This window comes from Nerophis ophidion, linkage group LG04, assembly GCF_033978795.1.
Source record: "Nerophis ophidion isolate RoL-2023_Sa linkage group LG04, RoL_Noph_v1.0, whole genome shotgun sequence".
NCBI classification, from domain to species: Eukaryota; Metazoa; Chordata; class Actinopteri; order Syngnathiformes; family Syngnathidae; genus Nerophis; species Nerophis ophidion.
In genome coordinates, this window is record NC_084614.1 from 52,074,393 (window position 1) to 52,091,979 (window position 17,587).

Genomic DNA, 17,587 nt, shown 5'->3' on the forward strand with positions numbered 1-17,587 from the left:
TGCAATATGTACATCAAAAAATTACTTTAAGTAACTGAATTCAGTAAATTTAAGTCAATAATTCCAATTTAGTTGAAATCAACATTTAGCTAAGGCATTATTAATATTTTTTTTGGCATAGTGACAGGATAATTATCCAGATTCTTCAATTGTTCAGGAACATTTTACCAACAGCAACGTTACTGCTATGAAGCAAAAGATGACTAAAAACGAATATGACATAATTCAATGACTAATGCCTGTACAGCTGTGGTGTGAGTCAGCAGCGTGTTCTATTCTATAAACACAACTTCTATAAACAAAGACATCTAAGCCGCCACTGCGATTCTCTGGAAGGCAAATGTTGGTGCTGATGCAATAATCCATCTTTAAATACAGGCAGGAGGTGTAAAATTATATGATTTGCTAGGAAAGACAAACTCCTTGATTTCAATGCAGCTACTCTAACTAGGGGCGGGTTGAGTAGCCAACAATTGTACTTAAGTAAAAGTTAAAAGTAGTTATCCCAAAAATTATTAGAGAAAGGGTACAATAAGTATCCACAGAAAAAAATAAACAATTACTAAATAACTGATGAATAATTTTTGCATTATTTAGTCGTTATCTGTTTCAAAGATTGTTACACGATAACCGCAACTGGTGTGTGTGTGTGTGTGTGTGTGTGTGTGTGTGTGTGTGTGTGTGTGTGTGTGTGTGTGTGTGTGTGTGTGTGTGTGTGTGTGTGTGAGAGAGGCAAACCAGTTACTAAAATGTGCTAGTTTGTGCAATCCTTCCATGAAGATGACATTTCTAGTCCTGTTCAAAAAGGACAATATGAGTGGTTACAAATAAAACCAGTAGGGGTAAAAGGTGCTGGTTGTGCAAGTAGACAAACGTTTTGTTTTGTGGGTCAAAGTTGTAATTGGGCTGGGTGATTTCTCAATAAATAATCAAAACCAACATTCAAAGCTTTTAACCGACAGAATACTGTCTTGTCCATTATTTTGATTTAGCCCCCTTTGTAATTTCCTCCCGTCATCACAACAGGAAGTCGGGTGTCTCAAAGCGTGAAGGCTGAAGAAACCCTGCAGCCACGTAACAATGTCCGAGCCTTCTACAAAGAAGCATTGTGAAGGGGAAACTGAAACATGAGCCAACAGTAAAATGTGAGCAAGTTGTACCTTGGACGGAGCCGGTCGGAGCTCAGAATGGTGTAGTAAAACATACTGAATAAAATGTTGTGACAGGTATAACTGGCTTTATTTCACTCTCACATTTCACCTAACAACATGCAAATAATTTACCAGTGGATCGCCGATGATGATATTATCAATATTTACCAAGAAAACACGTGGAGACCAAGTGTATTTTTGGGTAAAATCGTCATCAACCGTTCACCACGAGACTTATCAGTCACTTGTAAACAGAGACTGTGGTGAGACGAACAGTGAGCATTTACTCGAAGTTAACATGAGTGGAATTATCTATAGTAGACAAAAGTGGAAAGGCAAATAGAAAAGCCAGATTACAAAAACTGGACACATATTTTGTTGGTTCACATGGAGATGAACCCGACATATGTAAGGTTAATTTGTGTCTTTCTTGCGAAAGTAAACAATGACATTTTTGCGTTTGAATTTTGTTAACTAAATTTTCTAATTCAAATGATAAAAAAAAATCAGTGCTGTAAAATTCAGTGTCAAAAAATTTGCTGTTTAAAATCAAGACTCACTTTTGGTGAAGTAAGGTTGAAGGACTCGATTGTCTCAAAATCAACCAATGCGTCGTGTGTTTTTTTAAATGTTTAAATCAGTCATCCATTTCCAAACACAAGCATCGTTTGCATTCCTAGTATGATGTTCATTCATTACTCCATAAAACCTTTAAAAACATTTTTTAAATTGTGTCCTAATTAAAAATGTATCCTCCAGTGTGTGGCTCTTTAAGGAATATTTTCAGAGGATGTGCATTTTCACAGCCTGTTTAAAGCAAGGGCCCCAGACACGCGGCCCGCGAGACGTTATTTTGCGGCCCCCACCTTAATATGAAAGTTTAATTTAATTGCGGCCCGCGAGTTTTAAATGAATGGCGCTTGACAGCGTTGTGTGCGGAGCTGAAGGAATCTACCAATCACGGTGTGGTATTATGCTCTCGATATTGTTGAGGATGTGCCGTGATGGCACTGCCTTTAGCGTCCTCTACAACCTGTTGTCGTGCCCACTTTTTCGCCATACAAACAGCGTGCCGGCCCAGTCACATAATATATGCAGCTTCTACAAACACACGAGAGTGATTGCAAGACTTACTTGATCAACAACCATACAGGTCACACTGAGGATGGTCGTATAAACAACTTTAACACTGTTACAAATATGCACCACACTGTGAACCCACACCAAACAAGAACCGTAACAACAAACACAACACAACAAATACCCACAATCCTTTGCAGCCCTAACTCTTCCGGGCTACAACATACACCCCCCCAACCACCACCACCCACCGTCTCCCGAATTCGAGGTCTGTATGCATTGACGTCACTTGCGATGCAAGCAGAGAAACGTTTTTCCGCCGAGCCCCACACTGTGAACCCACACCAAACAAGAATGACAAACACATTTCGGGTGAACATCTGCACCGTAACAACATACACACAACACAACAAATACCCACAATCCTTTGCAGCCCTAACTCTTCCGGGCTACAACATACCACCCCCCCCCCCATCCCCCCCCCACCAGCCCCACCCCCCGTCTCCTGAATTCGGAGGTCTGTATGCATTGACATCACTTGCGATTAAAGCAGAGAAACGTTTTGCCGCCAAGGTTTTTTGATACAGTAGGATCGAAGATCACGGTCATTCAATGTTGGTTTCCGGCCATGCCGCTTAAGTGGAGTGATTTCTCCAGATTCTCTGAACCTTTTGATGATATTATGGACCGTAGATGTTGAAATCCCTAAATTTCTTGCAATGGCACTTTGAGAAACATCGTTCTTATACTGTTTGACTATTTGCTCACGCCCCGTCCTTTCTTGCGAAAGACTCAGCACTTTTTGGGAAGCTGTTTTTATACCCAATCATGACATCCACCTGTTCCCAATTAGCCTGCACACCTGTGGGATATTCCAAATAAGTGTTTGATGAGCATGCCTCAACTGTATCAGTATTTATTGCCACCTTTCCCAACTTCTTTGTCACGTGTTGCTGGCATCAAATTCTAAAGTTAATGATTAGTTCCAAAAAAAAAAAAATGCTTATCAGTTTGAACATCAAATATGTTGTCTTTGTGGCATATTCAACTGAATATGGGTTGAAAATGAATTGCAAATCATTGTATTCCGTTTATATCACAATTTCCCAACTCATATGGAAACGGGGTTTGTATATTCCACAACCCAAAACGTGTCTTTTTCCAAGCCTGCAGTGAAGAGATAGGTTAGTGATGAGCAAAGACAATTCCAGAAAAAGCGGGAGATGCAATATTTCTTTGTTGAGCACAGGGGCACCCCGACGTGTCTTATTTGCACAGAGAAAGTTGCGGTGAACAAGGAATACAATTCAAAATGTCATTATACAACTAGACATGCTGTGGAGTGTGCAAAATACCAGGGAGATGAGAAAGTGAACCGGGTTGCACATTTTAAAACCAGTCTACTGAGGCAACAGGATTTCTTCAAGAAAGCAACCGAAAAGAGTGCAGCAGTCAAAGTTAGCTACATGGTGAGTGAGATGGTTGCTAGGGCGGAAAAGCCATTCAAAGAGATGAATTCATTAAAAAGGGCATGTTAGGTTTTTTTTTTAAGAAACCTTTTCTTTCGGCCCAGCCTCACCCAGTTTCTGCATCCAGTGGTCCCCAGGTAAATTGAGTTTGAGACTCCTGTTTTAAAGAGATATACTAACATATAAAAAATGACTTCTAGGTATATTTTATTGATCAAGTAATTCTTTGGCTAATGTTTATGACTCAGAATTCATAAAAATATAAAAATGAGTTATGTCTTACATAAGAATTGTGAATGATAGGAAACATTTTAAAAATTTCAGTTGAGATCCCCTTTAATAACTTCTTCATTAGGGTTGGGTATCGAGTATCGATTGGAACCGGGACTAACTTTCCGATTCTCCCGGAATCGTTCAAAAGTTTAAATTTCGATTCGTAGTTTCGATACCCAGTCCGCCGACCGGAAAAAAAGAATAAGTCCGCCGACCGGAAGAAGAAGCCGCTGAACACCAACGAAGAAGCGCCCACCGCCGGAAGTGTTAGCATAACCGAGCCTATGTAGCCGAGCGAGTCAGTCAAGCGGGCGTCGGCGGTCGAAAGTGTGGCTTTATTTTACTAAAAAAAAATGAAATATCGGCGAAATGTAACACGTGCGACAAGACTGTTTCGTGCTTAGGAGGATGCACGTCGAACATGATGAAGCACCTCTGAGTTCATGGAGTACAAATAAATGCGTGTACCGTCTTCGACCGTCCTCCTCTGCCTCTTCCTCTGGCTCCGGCTCCGACGCCCAGCCTGACACCTCTGTGACTGCACTGCAGTCCGAATCCGGTAAGTAAAACAATATATATGCAATAAAAAATGTGTTTTGGGCAAACGTTGAGGCAGCTAACAAATTAGCCGGTGTATTTTTTCATATACAATTTACAACCTGCTAGCCAGGCTCCGCGATGTGCTCAGCGTACTCCGTTCACCGTAGCGGCAATGGGGAAGACGTCGGTGCCACAGACGGAAGAGTGCCACAGAAAGGTCACTGCACACATAGTCAAAAGACTGCATCCCTTTTCAGAGGTGGAATCTCCAACATTTAGGTTAGTTAAGCAATAACGTTAGAGCTAAGCTAATTGATACTGGGCTAAACAGTAACAGCAACATTACATGTTTGTTTATGTTTGCAGTGATATGGTGAAAACTCTCAACCCAAAATGCATACCACCTTCCAGGGACTACCTGTCAAACACATTGATACAAGAAGAATCGGAATCGAGAATCGTCAGGAATCGGAATTGAAACAAAGAATCGGAATCGGAATCGTTCAAATTCAAACCATACCCAACGCTATTCTTCATCCTGTGAAAGTTTTTTATACTGTGGCAAAAGCGAGGAAAAAGAATACAGGTCGGAAAAATGTGAAAATGCACATTTCTGCAAAAGTGGCTAGCTGACCAACTTATCAACACCTGGTTAAAGCTTGTTGATAGTAAACCCATAGAGGCATGTGCATGTTGTAAAATGATGTTAGGAAGAGCTTTATTATTTGGATTGAGTTGTTCCGCCACTGTATAGAATACTGTATAGTTGAGACTGGAATGATCATCTATCCATCCACCCATTTTCTACCGCTCTTTCCCTTTGGGGTCGCGGGGGGCGCTGGTGCATAGCTCAGCTACAATCGGTTCTGTTAAAGCACTAAGATAGCCAGTAATGTTTTTGTTACTGGCGTCCCACTAGGTGTGAGTTCTCCTTGCCCACTGGGTGTGAGTTTTCCTTGCCCTTATGTGGGTTCTTCCGAGGATGTCGTAGTCGTAGTGGTTTGTACAGTCCTTTGAGACATTTGTGATTTAGGGCTATATAAATAAACATTGATTGATTGATAAAAAAAATGTGGTTTAATTTCTTTTTTAACTTTCAGCAAGTTTCCAACATTATTTTTAATTAACATATATTGTGTTGAATAGATACAATTGTATTTTGTCGTTGATTAATTTCGTAAATTTTTTTTAGCACAGCACATTAGAAATGGTCATAAATCAGACATTCTTGCAAATGGTAATTAATAGCAAAATAGCAACAATTCAAAAATCCTTTATAAATATATTTATTGAATAATACTTCAACAAAATATGAATGTAAGTTCATGAACTGTGAAAAGAAATGCAATAACCAGTGTTGACAGATAGATTTTTTGTGGACATGTTCCATAAATATTGATGTTCAAGATTTCTTTTTTGTGAGGAAATGTTTAGAATTAAGTTCATGAATCCAGATGGATCTCTATTACAATCCCCAAAGAGGGCACTTTAAGTTGATGATTACTTCTATGTGTAGAAATCTTTCTTTATAATTGAATCACTTGTTTATTTTTCAACAAGTTTTTAGTTATTTTATATCTTTTTTTCCAAATAGCTCAAGACCGACAATTGAGCAATATTTTGCACTGTTATACAATTTAATACATCGGAAACTCATTTTTTTCAAGCAAAAATGCTTTGCTCTGATTAGGGGGTACTTGAATTAAAAAAAAGTTCAAAGGGGATACATCACTGAAAAAAGGTTGAGAACCACTGTATTAGAGGGTGAACAAGTGTTATTTCCCTTCCCCCTCACATACTACATACATACCAAATATCCCTTCCCATATCAAATAATATTCCATATACCTGCCTCTTCAAGTTAAAGTTGAAGTACCAATGATTGTCTCACAATCATTGGTACTTCAAATTTGTCCTCTGATCTTGACCCATCCCCTTGGTCACCCCCTGGGAGGTGAGGGGAGCAGTGAGCAGCAGCGGTGACCGGGGGAGCAGTGAGCAGCAGTGGTGGCACGGGAATCCTTTTTGGTGATTTAACCCCCAATTCCAACCCTTGATGCTGAGTGCCAAGAAGGAAGGTAATGGGTTCCATTTTTATAGTCTTTGGTATGACTCGGGCTGGGTTTGAACTCACATCCTACCGATCACAGGGCGGACACTCTAACCACTTGGCCAAGGAACATCACTAAAATGTTCTGGTTGTCGTTAAGTACCGCTTTGAGAGTAACCTCCGTCTGTCAATGCCTTCTAACTTCCCCTTTTTGTTTTCTCCTTTCTCTACTGTACTTCCCTCAATGAATGATTGCCTGTTCCAATGACTCTTCCTCATTGCAGCTGTCACATAATCCTGTCGGGTATCTGTTTACTTATAAGGTGCAATGTCTTATTCATTAATCTAATGCATGATATGATTCCTTCCTATTATTGTGCTCCCTCTTACAGTTCTTCCCGCTCCTCCTGTGTTATGTATCATTGTTTTACACTTGGAAACAATGCTGGCAGCATGTGCTTTCCATGTTTGCCTAGTGCAGTGGTTCTTAACCTTGTTCGAAGTACTGAACCCCACCAGTTTCATATGCGCATTCACCGAACCCTTCTTTAGTGAAAAATAATAAAATAAACATTTCAAATTCAAGTCAAAGTTATATGATTTTTTACTGGTTCACAAAATTAACCGTGCATGAACATAAATAAATAAATGATAAATGGGTTGTACTTGTGTAGCGCTTTTCTACCTTCAAGGTACTCAAAGCGCTTTGACACTACTTTTTAAAGCTGCAAGCAGCGTTGGTCGGGTCCGCTTTGGCTGCTGCCCCCGCGACTCAAGCCCTGGTCTTAGTCAGACCTACATAGAGGTTTTTTGTTTCATGTCTCTACGACATTCCTAACAGAAGTTTCAAGCAGTTTTGCCTGGGTTTTTTTCCTAGGGGGCATTAGAGCGCAATTTAGATTTTTAGGGATTGTTTTTTTATTAGATGGCAATATTTGCCAGTCCTGATGTGTGTGTAAAATTTGGTGAATATTGAAGCATGTTAAGGGGGTGAAATCCACATTTACCCATTCACACACACATTCACACACTGATGGAGGGAGCTGCCATGCAAGGCGCTAACCAGCACCCATCAGGAGCAAGGGTGAAGTGTCTTGTTTAAAGACACAATCATGATGGTATCCTTACATCACACTCACATTTATAAGCGCAGGCCTAAATTTACCACATGGCTTTGGTAAGCGCCGGAGTCAGAAGAGGTTTTAAAATAATTAGCACATGCTTGCCTTTACCGCATGCCTTTGGTAAACGCCGGAGTGAGAAGAGGTTTTAAATTAATTAGCGCCCCGGCGGCAATTCAAGGAACATTACCTTGTTCAAAGAACAAAACCAACACAGTGTGTGAACTCGCAACAAATTACAGACCTGCAAATCAGTTTGACTTCTGCTGTTGCCGTATCCATAATATGCCGATAGGGAGAAGTTTTTATGTACCCGATGAGGCTCCACCCACTGGCCTAGTGGCTATCCACATACCTCAAATTTGTTATTAGTTTACTTGTTCTATTTTTTGGCCTAACAATGCAATGGAAGCAAGGGCTAAGCCGCTTAATGATCCACTCTTCAGAATGTCTTATTTACATGGCTCCACTTGACAACATCTTCTCCCCGTCATCGTTGTTGGACCGCTAGGTTTTAGCAATCTACTGACAGATGTAAGTTAGAACTCTACGCTACTTTATAGAAATGGCAACAGCGGATGATAAAAGCCTCACAACAAGAGGAGAGAGAAAACGGAGTTTGTGGACTACGGCACAAGCAACAATGGCGGACGCGGAAAATGTTTGGGATTTATGCGGATTACAAATACACGAAAGCAGGTACCTATAGGTAAGAAAAGTTGGTTTTGCATAATGGGTCGAAACAAAATGGTGCCATTTTGGGGTCCTTTTACACACAGCACAATAACGCCGTCTGTTGAAGCACAGCATGTCTAACTACAGTAGCCGTAATGCGTTGACAATCCATCAAACTGTGCGGATTTGTGGTTTACCAAAGTTGTACTGAAACATTTTATACATCTTTGTTAGAATAATTCTGTATATATTATCACAATAACTTTAGAATGCTTAAAGTCTGTTGCTTCAGTTATTAGCTATTGTGCTCAATTAGACTTTTTTCTAATCTATGAGAGGACAAAACTTCTTGTCTGACGGGTGGCCTCAGCCACATGATGTTATCATAGTTTTGGCTCGCTGGCAGCCAAGGACTTTGGAGACCTCGGCATGGATGGGATGACAGCACGCAGACGAGACATGAGACTTCAAGGATATCAACGAATATAAGATGACAACACGCGGACGAACTCGGCGACAAGGCAAAATCACATTCCGTCACACGTACTATGCGTCCTGGACCTGCTTTGCATAATATATGTGACCATTCCTTTTAGAGGCAGCTTCAGTGATGTTGACTATGGAACCCTGAATAAAAAGGGGAACGCGGAAACTGAAACTTCGAGCGTAGGGCAAGACTGTGACTAAGTGTGCAGTGCCCGCGTTCTCCTCATGAGCCCTATTTAACTCTGTGTCTGCTTGGTTCCTTTCTTCTTGTCTGATTAATAGATGTCATCAATGTTTGAACCTGACAATTCTCAATATATTCTCAATCATCTTTTGGAAGAACTCAGAGACATTTCAAAGTTGTTTCCATGATTCTTTGTCCGAAAATTATTTTAGAAAAAACTCGTCCGCCAGTCTTTCTTTGCTTCGGACCCGCATCCGCCCCGATACATTCTTGGTCATGTTCGTAGGGCAATTCAAGATAATTTTATGATATTGTCTGCTATTTAACATCAGCATAGCCATTAGAGACTTAATATTTGTTATCTGGGCCAATATTACAGCGGACATCACTTAAAACAAGTTGTGAGGATCCGTAGATGTCTATGTGACGTGATGTCATAGGTAAAATGAAAAAAGGGATTCATTTATCAGTGCTAAAATTAAAGCAGAACCCCCTAGTGTACGGGGGGGCACATGACGTATGACCAATAGTCACATTAAAGCGTGTGCATGGACACTTGGACTTCACATGTCGGTGTGAAAATACAAAAAAAAATAATTGAGAAATCAGACTTATTTAGTGCATGGAAACGTAGTGAGTGAAACATTTAGGTTTTGGGCTTGCTAGTGTCATTACATGAACAGGTGTCAGTCAACTTGCAGTCCACACGTATCTCTAATGTGACTGCAATCTACTGGTCACACTTATCAATACACCATGTATAAAATATAATTGCTTTGAGGCCGGTAAGAACAACCAGAAGTCAGACGTACACTATATTGCTAAAAGTATTTGGCCACCTGCCTTAACTCACATATGAACTTGAAGTGCCATCCCATTCCTAACCCATAGGGCTCAATATGATGTCGGTCCACCTTCTGCAGGTATTACAGCTTCAACTCTTCTGGAAAAGGCTATCCACAAAGTTGCGGAGTGTGTTTATAGGAATTTTCCACCATTCTTCCAAAAGCACATTGTTGAGGTCACACACTGATGTTGGTCGAGAAGGCCTGGCTCGCAGTCTCCATTCTGATTCCTCCCAAAGGTGTTCTATCGGGTTCAAGTTAGGACTCTGTGCAGGCCAGTTAAGTTCATCCAAACCAGACTCAGTCATCCATGTCTTTATGGACCTTGCTTTGTGCACTGGTGCACAGTCATGTTGGAAGAGGAAGGGGCCAGCTTCAAACTGTTCCCACAAGGTTGGGAGCATGGAATGGTCCGAAATGTTTTGGTATACTGGAGCATTCCAAATTCCTTTTACTGAAACTAAGGGGCCAAGCCCAGATCTTGAAAAACAACCCCAAACCATAATTCCTCCTCCACCAAATTTCACACTCAGCACAATGCAGTCCAAAATGTACCGTTCTCCTGGCAACCTCTAATCCCAGACTCGTCCATCAGATTGCCAGATGGAAAGGCGTGATTCATCACTCCAGAGAATGTGCCTCCTCTGCTCTAGAGTCCAGTGGCGACGTGCTTTACACCACTGCATCCGACGCTTTGTACTGAACTTGGCGATGTATGGCTTAGATACAACTGCCCGGCCATGGAAACCCATTCTATGAAGCTCTCTGCGTACTGTACGTGGGATAACTGGAAGGTCACATGAAGTTTGGAGCTCTGTATCAACTGACTGTGCAGAAAGTCTTTTCACTATGCGCTTCAGCATCCGCTGACCCCTCTCTGTCAGTTTACGTGGCCTACCACTTTGTGGCTGAGTTGCTGTTGTTCCCAAACTCTTCCATGTTCTTCTAATAAAGCCGACAGTTGACTTTGGAATATTTACGAGCCAGAAAATATCACGACTTGATATGTTGCAAAGGCGGCATCCTATGACAGTTCCACGCTGGAAATCACTGAGCTCCTGAGAGCGGCCCATTCTTTCCATGCCTAAGCGCTTGATTTTACACACCTGTAGCCTGACCAAGTGATTAGTTAAAGTTAAAGTTAAAGTACCAATGATTGTCACACACACACTATGTGTGGCGAAATTATTCTCTGCATTTGACTCATCACCTTTGATCACCCCCCGGGAGGTGAGGGGAATAGTGGGCAGCAGCGGTGCCACGCCCGGGAATCATTTATGGTGATTTAACCCCCAATTCCAACCCTTAATGCTGAGTGCCAAGCAGGGAGGTAATGGGTCCCATTTTTATAGTCTTTCGTATGACTCAGCCGGGATTTGAACTCACGACCTACCGACCTCAGGTCGGACACTCTACCCACTAGGCCAAGGGTAGGGAACCTATGGCTCTATAGCCAGATGTGGCTCTTTTGATGACTGCATCTGGCTCTCTGATAAATCTGACCTGACGTTGCTTAACACGATAAGTAATGAATAATTCCACTTGTAATCACAGTGTTAAAAATAATGTTAAAATTATAAAACATTCTCATGCATTTTTAATCCATCCATCCATTTGCTACCGCACCTGTTCAAGAAGTTGCGTTAATGGTAAGAAGTTATTTATTTATTATTGGTTAGTGTGGGGCTTGCCCTCCTGGGGGTTCTTCAGACCCCCAAGCACCGACATGAGAGCCTGTTTCAGGGTTACAATATTGTTTTATTTTTCAATACGTCTCTCAGTTGCTTTCCAGCAATAGTATTTCCAGCCCCAACCCAGTCTCTCCTCCTGGCTGCTGCTTATAACAGAGCAACAGGTGATCAGATAACAAGGCCCAGGTGGGCCATCTACGCACCTGTCGCTGCAGGCCCGCAGGTCACGCCCCCTCCACAGTTAGCTTCAGAATAACAATGTTATTACAAAGAATAAGATACCTGTTATACTCTAGAAATGTTGGTCTTACTTAAAAATGCAAGTGTTTAGTTGTGTTCAGTGTTAAAAAAAATATTATATGGCTCTTACGGAAATATATTTTAAAATATTTGGCTTTTTGGCTCTCTCAGCTCAAAAGGTTCCCGACCCCATTAGGACACCTGATTCTGATTGTTTGAATGAGTGGCCAAATACTTTTCGGCAATATAGTGTATATAATTCATTTAGATTAATATATTATTCACTGTGAAAATCGGCCCTCTGAGGGCAACCATAACTGGGGTGTGGCCCTCAATGAAAATTAGTTTGACACACTGGCTTTAGCAAATCCTCCGAAGGCCACAAAGGCAAGTCAGAGATACCTGCTGGTCGCCACCCTGACGCTACAATGATGTTTGTCCATCCATCCATCAATCTTCTTCCACTTATCCAAGGTCGGGTCGCAGGGGCAGCAGCCTAAGCAGGGAAGCCCAGACTTCCCTCTCCCAGCCACTTCGTCTAGCTCTTCCCAGGGGATCCCGAGGCGTTCCCAGGCCAGCCGGGAGACATAGTCTTCCCAACGTGTTCTGGGTCTTCCCCGTGGCCTCCTACCGGTTGGACGTGCCCTAAACACCTGACTACGGAGGCGTTCGGGTGGCATCCTGACCAGATGCCCGAACCACCTCATCTGGCTCCTCTCGATGTGGAGGACCAGCGGCTTTACTTTGAGTTCCTCCCGGATGGCAGAGCTTCTCACCCTATCTCTAAGGGAGAGCCCCGCCACACGGCGGAGGAAACTCATTTCGGCCGCTTGTACTCGTGATCTTGTCCTTTCGGTCATGACCGAAAGCTCATGACCATAGGTGAGGATGGGAATGTAGATTGACCGGTAAATTGAGAGCTTTGCCTTCCGGCTCAGCTCCTTCTTCACCACAACGGATCGGTACAACGTCCGAATTACTGAAAATGCCGCACCGATCCGCCTGTCGATCTCACGATCCACTCTTCAATGATGTTTGTGTACCTTATTAATAACATTGTGTTCATAACACTTATACAATTCTATACAAAAATGTATCTATTTATTATTATTCCTGCCAAATCTTATTATTTCGTAACCCTTTTTGATACCCTACTCCTCACACAATTTTCATTCAATTTTAACAATTCCAGCTTCAAAATGTTTAGCCCATTCGGGACTTAGACTTAGACAAACTTTAATTATTCACAAGGGAAATTGTTCCACACAATAGGTCAGTTACAAAGGATGCACACAAGGGCACAAAAATAGGGCGAAAACAAAAGGTATGAAGTAGACTAAAAACGTACCATAGCAGCAATATAAAATATAACATATATGTAATACTTACATATTATATATACAGTATATAATAAATACTGGTATATTATTATTAATATTTAATCAATTATTATATGTATGCTCGCCATCAAAAATTCTCAAAAGAATCCTGAAGTTCCCAGAATTCCCATTTTCTGGGGAATTTATCCTTTCTACATTCAAGGCGGCATTTTTAAAACTTCCACAATTCTCACATTTTTCAACCATTCAAACCATTCCACCCTCAACTCTTTCCACTCATCAAGTTAAAAAAAAATCAAGGAATTCCCGGATTTCCAACCCCTATGTCCTCCCTTTTTTCTTTTGATTAGTCCTTCCACACACATTTCAACTGTTCCACTGTCAAAACATTTCTCTTAGTCAGGTAAAAAAAACTAAGATTGTTTTTGAAATTTAAAAAATCCGAAATGACAGGAATTCCGTAATACAATTTCTCAGTTAAAAATGGTTACTACTCCAACATTTCTCGAACCATTCAAACAGTTCCAACAGCAACCAGTTTAGCTCATTCAGGACATTCAAGTTATTTGTTGTTTTCCAAAATTCCCATTGAAATGAATGGGACATTTTTAAAAATTTTACAATTCCAACCTGTTTCATATTGATGATGTGATTCAGTCATCACTTTTACTTTTAATTCATATTATTATTATAGCTTATACACAAAGTAATAATGGATGTTTACTACCTTACCTACACCTTACAGTGCAGCATGTCCTGTGTGTGTGTGTGTGTGTGTGTGTGTGTGTGTGTGTGTGTGTGTGTGTGTGTGTGTGTGTGTGTGTGTGTGTGTGTGTGTGTGTGTGTGTGTGTGTGTGTGTGTGTACTTGTATTTCCACCCTTCTTGAGACATCAACAAGGAAAAGTACATTCCATATGAGGACCGGTGAACAAGTTAGGACATAAATCATGGTCGCAATAAGGAACACGTATTAAATGTATTTGGTATGTGTATATGTATGTATATATATATATGTATGTGTATATACATATATATATATATATATATATATATATATATATATATATGTACATACATATACATATATATATATATATATATATATATACATATATACACAAATATATATATATATATATGTATATGTGTGTGTGTGTATATGTACAGATATATATATATAGGGCTGCGAATCTTTGGGTGTCCCACGATTCGATTCAATATTGATTCTTGGGGTCACGATTCAATAATATATAGATTTTTTTGATTCTCGATTCAAAAACCAATATTTTTCCGATTCAAAACGATTCTGTATTCATTCAATACATAGGATTTCAGCAGGATCTACCCCAGTCTGCTGACATGCTAGCAGAGTAGTAGATTTTTTTTAAAAAGCTTTTATAATTGTAAAAGACAATGTTCTGCCAACTGATTGCAAGAAAGTAAATTTGTTTTAACTATTAAACGAACCAAAAATATGACTTATTTTATCTTTGTGAAAACATTGGACACTGTGTTGTCAAGCTTATGAGATGGGATGCAAGTGTAAGCCACCGTGACACTATTGTTCTTTTTTTTTGTGATAAATTCATTCATTCATTCATTTTCTACCGCTTATTCCCTTTCGGGGTCGCTGGCGCCTATTTCAGCTACAATCGGGCGGAAGGCGGGGTACACCCTGGACAAGTCGCCACCTCATCGCATAAATGTCTAATGATAATGTCAATGAGGAATTTTTAATCACCGCTATGCTGAAATTATAACTAATATTGATACTGTTGTTGATAATATTCATTTTTGTTTCACTACTTTTGGTTTGTTCTGTGTCGTGATCGTGTCTCCTCTCAATTGCTCTGTTTATTGCAGTTCTGAGTGTTGCTGGGTCAGGTTTGGTTTTGGAATTGGATTGCATTATTATGATATTGCTGTGTAGTGGTTTGTTGGATTGATAAATAAAAAAAAATAAAAAATGACAATAGATTCTAAATCGCACAACGTATTTGATTATATATATATATATATATATATATATATATATATATATATATATATATATATATATAAATGTGTATATATATACATATATATACAAATATGTATATACATATATGTATATATATATATGTATATATGTGTTAAAATATATATATATATACGTATGTATATATGTGTATATATATATTTATATATTTATGTACTTATATATATACGTATATATATATATATATATGTTTAAATATATATATGTATATATGTATGTTTGAATATATATATATATATATATATATATATATATATATATATATATCATGTTAAGGCACCATTAATGCTGAAAGGTACATACAGGTTTTGGAACAACATATGCTGCCATCTAAGCGCCGTCTTTTTCATGGACGCCCCTGCTTATTTCAGCAAGACAATGCGAAGCCACATTCAGCATGTGTTACAACAGCGTGGCTTCTTAGTAAAAGAGTGCGGGTACTTTCCTGGCCCGCCTGCAGTCCAGACCTGTCTCCCATCGAAAATGTGAGGCGCTTTATGAAGCGTAAAATACGACAGCAGAGACCCCGGACTGTTGAACGCCTGAAGCTCTACATAAAAAAAGAATGGGAAATAATTCCACTTTCAAAGCTTCAACAATTAGTTTCTTCAGTTCCCAAACGTTTATTGAGTGTTGTTAAAAGAAAAGGTGATGTAACACAGTGGTGAACATGCCCTTTCCCAACTACTTTGCCATGTGTTGCAGCCATGAAATTCTAAGTTAATTATTATTTGCAAAAAAAAAAAAGTTTATAAGTTTGAACATCAAATATCTTGTCTTTGTAGTGCATTCAATTGAATATGGGTTGAAAATGATTTGCAAATCATTGTATTCCGTTTATATTTATATCTAACACAATTTCCCATTTCATATGGAAACAGGGTTTGTGTATATATATATATATATATATATAATGTATATGTATATATATGTATGTATATATGTACGTATGTATATATATATATATGTATATATGTATTTATGTATGTATGTGTATGTATGTAAGTATATAAGTGTATGTATGTATATATATATGTATATATGTACGTATGTATATATATATTTATATATGTATTTATGTATGTATGTGTATGTATGTAAGTATATAAGTGTATGTATGTATATATATATGTATGTATGTATTTATATATGTATGTATGTATATAGACATTTCTGTAATAATTTGAAGTAAATAATGAAGATTAAAAACCAATTACAAACAAACAATTCAAAAACTGTATCAAAAGCATACTTTTTAAAATATTTGCATAGTTTGTATATATTATTATTGTTGTAAATACACATCTTTATATATCTAGAAAGGGTGGTCTTAAAGAGGCAGGCATTTTTATCAGGTCTCAAGAAGGTGAGAAATAAGAATGTGCGTGTATGTGTATGGCAAGCATTAAAGGCAGGTTACTGTTACTGCAGTATATGTACTGTATGTAGTACACATATGAACTGTAAATATAGATAAGACATATGCACGGATATGTAATGTGCACACAAACATATGTACAGTTTATATTTGCATACAAACAAGTGTGAAAAGTGGCTGCCATCCAAAACATTGTCCGTCGTTGTGAATCTTTCAGTCAAGTACTCGCACAGCACGCTACTGTACTACGATACAATACAACAATACATGACATAAATGACGGGCGCGGCCCTTTTTTACATTTTCATTTGTCCCATCATTGTCAACACGCGCACGCACGCGCGTACACGCGGAGGAAGGCATGTTTAATACGATAACAATAAAAGTTGTATTCACCCAAATGAGCGTCGAAGCTCCTCTTCCGGCGTGAAAGAGGCACTAAAATGCTCCGCTTAGATTCCTGCTGACGTCATGTGGATGTGCTGTAGACCCCACTGGATGTGATCCAAGACCTGCTCGGGGGAAATGTGTCCCATGTTCTCAGGTCTAATTGTTCGCCCGGAACACGTCAAAGCAAACACGTATTTAATGTGGTCGGATCGATAAATCTGTCTGTTTGCTTCGTCACGCAAACATTTTCTGCTTGTCTGTCACTGACTGCTGCGCGCACCCTCATAAACTTTATTAAATATATATCCCCTTGGTCCTATGAACCGCCGGGTTCCTGCCGCGTCACTGCGCAATTGTGTCATGTCGGAGTCAAACAATAGCATTTATTCACATGCTGAACATTTCACCTATTTAAAGAAATACTTACATTTTTTTGCGCATTTTAATGGTGTACAATTGTGTTTAACAAGAAACGCCCCTGCCGACCATATTTCTACTGCAGTATTTCACAGTTGAAAATATGTAATCAGTAGGGAATCAGTTATGATTTATGTTGGTGACGTCATGGAGTTATAAGCAATTATTTCAGCAGCTGATGTCAGCAGAATTACGTAGTTTCATTGAACACACACACG

General features: G+C 39.4%; 1 protein-coding gene across 5 annotated transcripts in view; it reads right to left on the minus strand.

Annotated features, from left to right (window-relative positions):
• Positions 1–17,290, minus strand: part of camkk1a (calcium/calmodulin-dependent protein kinase kinase 1, alpha a) — a 202,275-nt gene extending 184,985 nt beyond the window's left edge. For 2 of the 5 annotated variants that reach the window (XM_061898325.1, XM_061898326.1), the window contains exon 1: positions 16,959–17,288. The gene's annotated coding sequence lies outside the window, so the exon portion shown is untranslated. Of the gene's footprint in view, positions 1–16,958 lie in introns of all 5 variants that reach the window. The other 3 variants (XM_061898329.1, XM_061898327.1, XM_061898328.1) reach the window with 3 other exon arrangements.
• Positions 17,291–17,587: the final 297 nt, after the last annotated feature.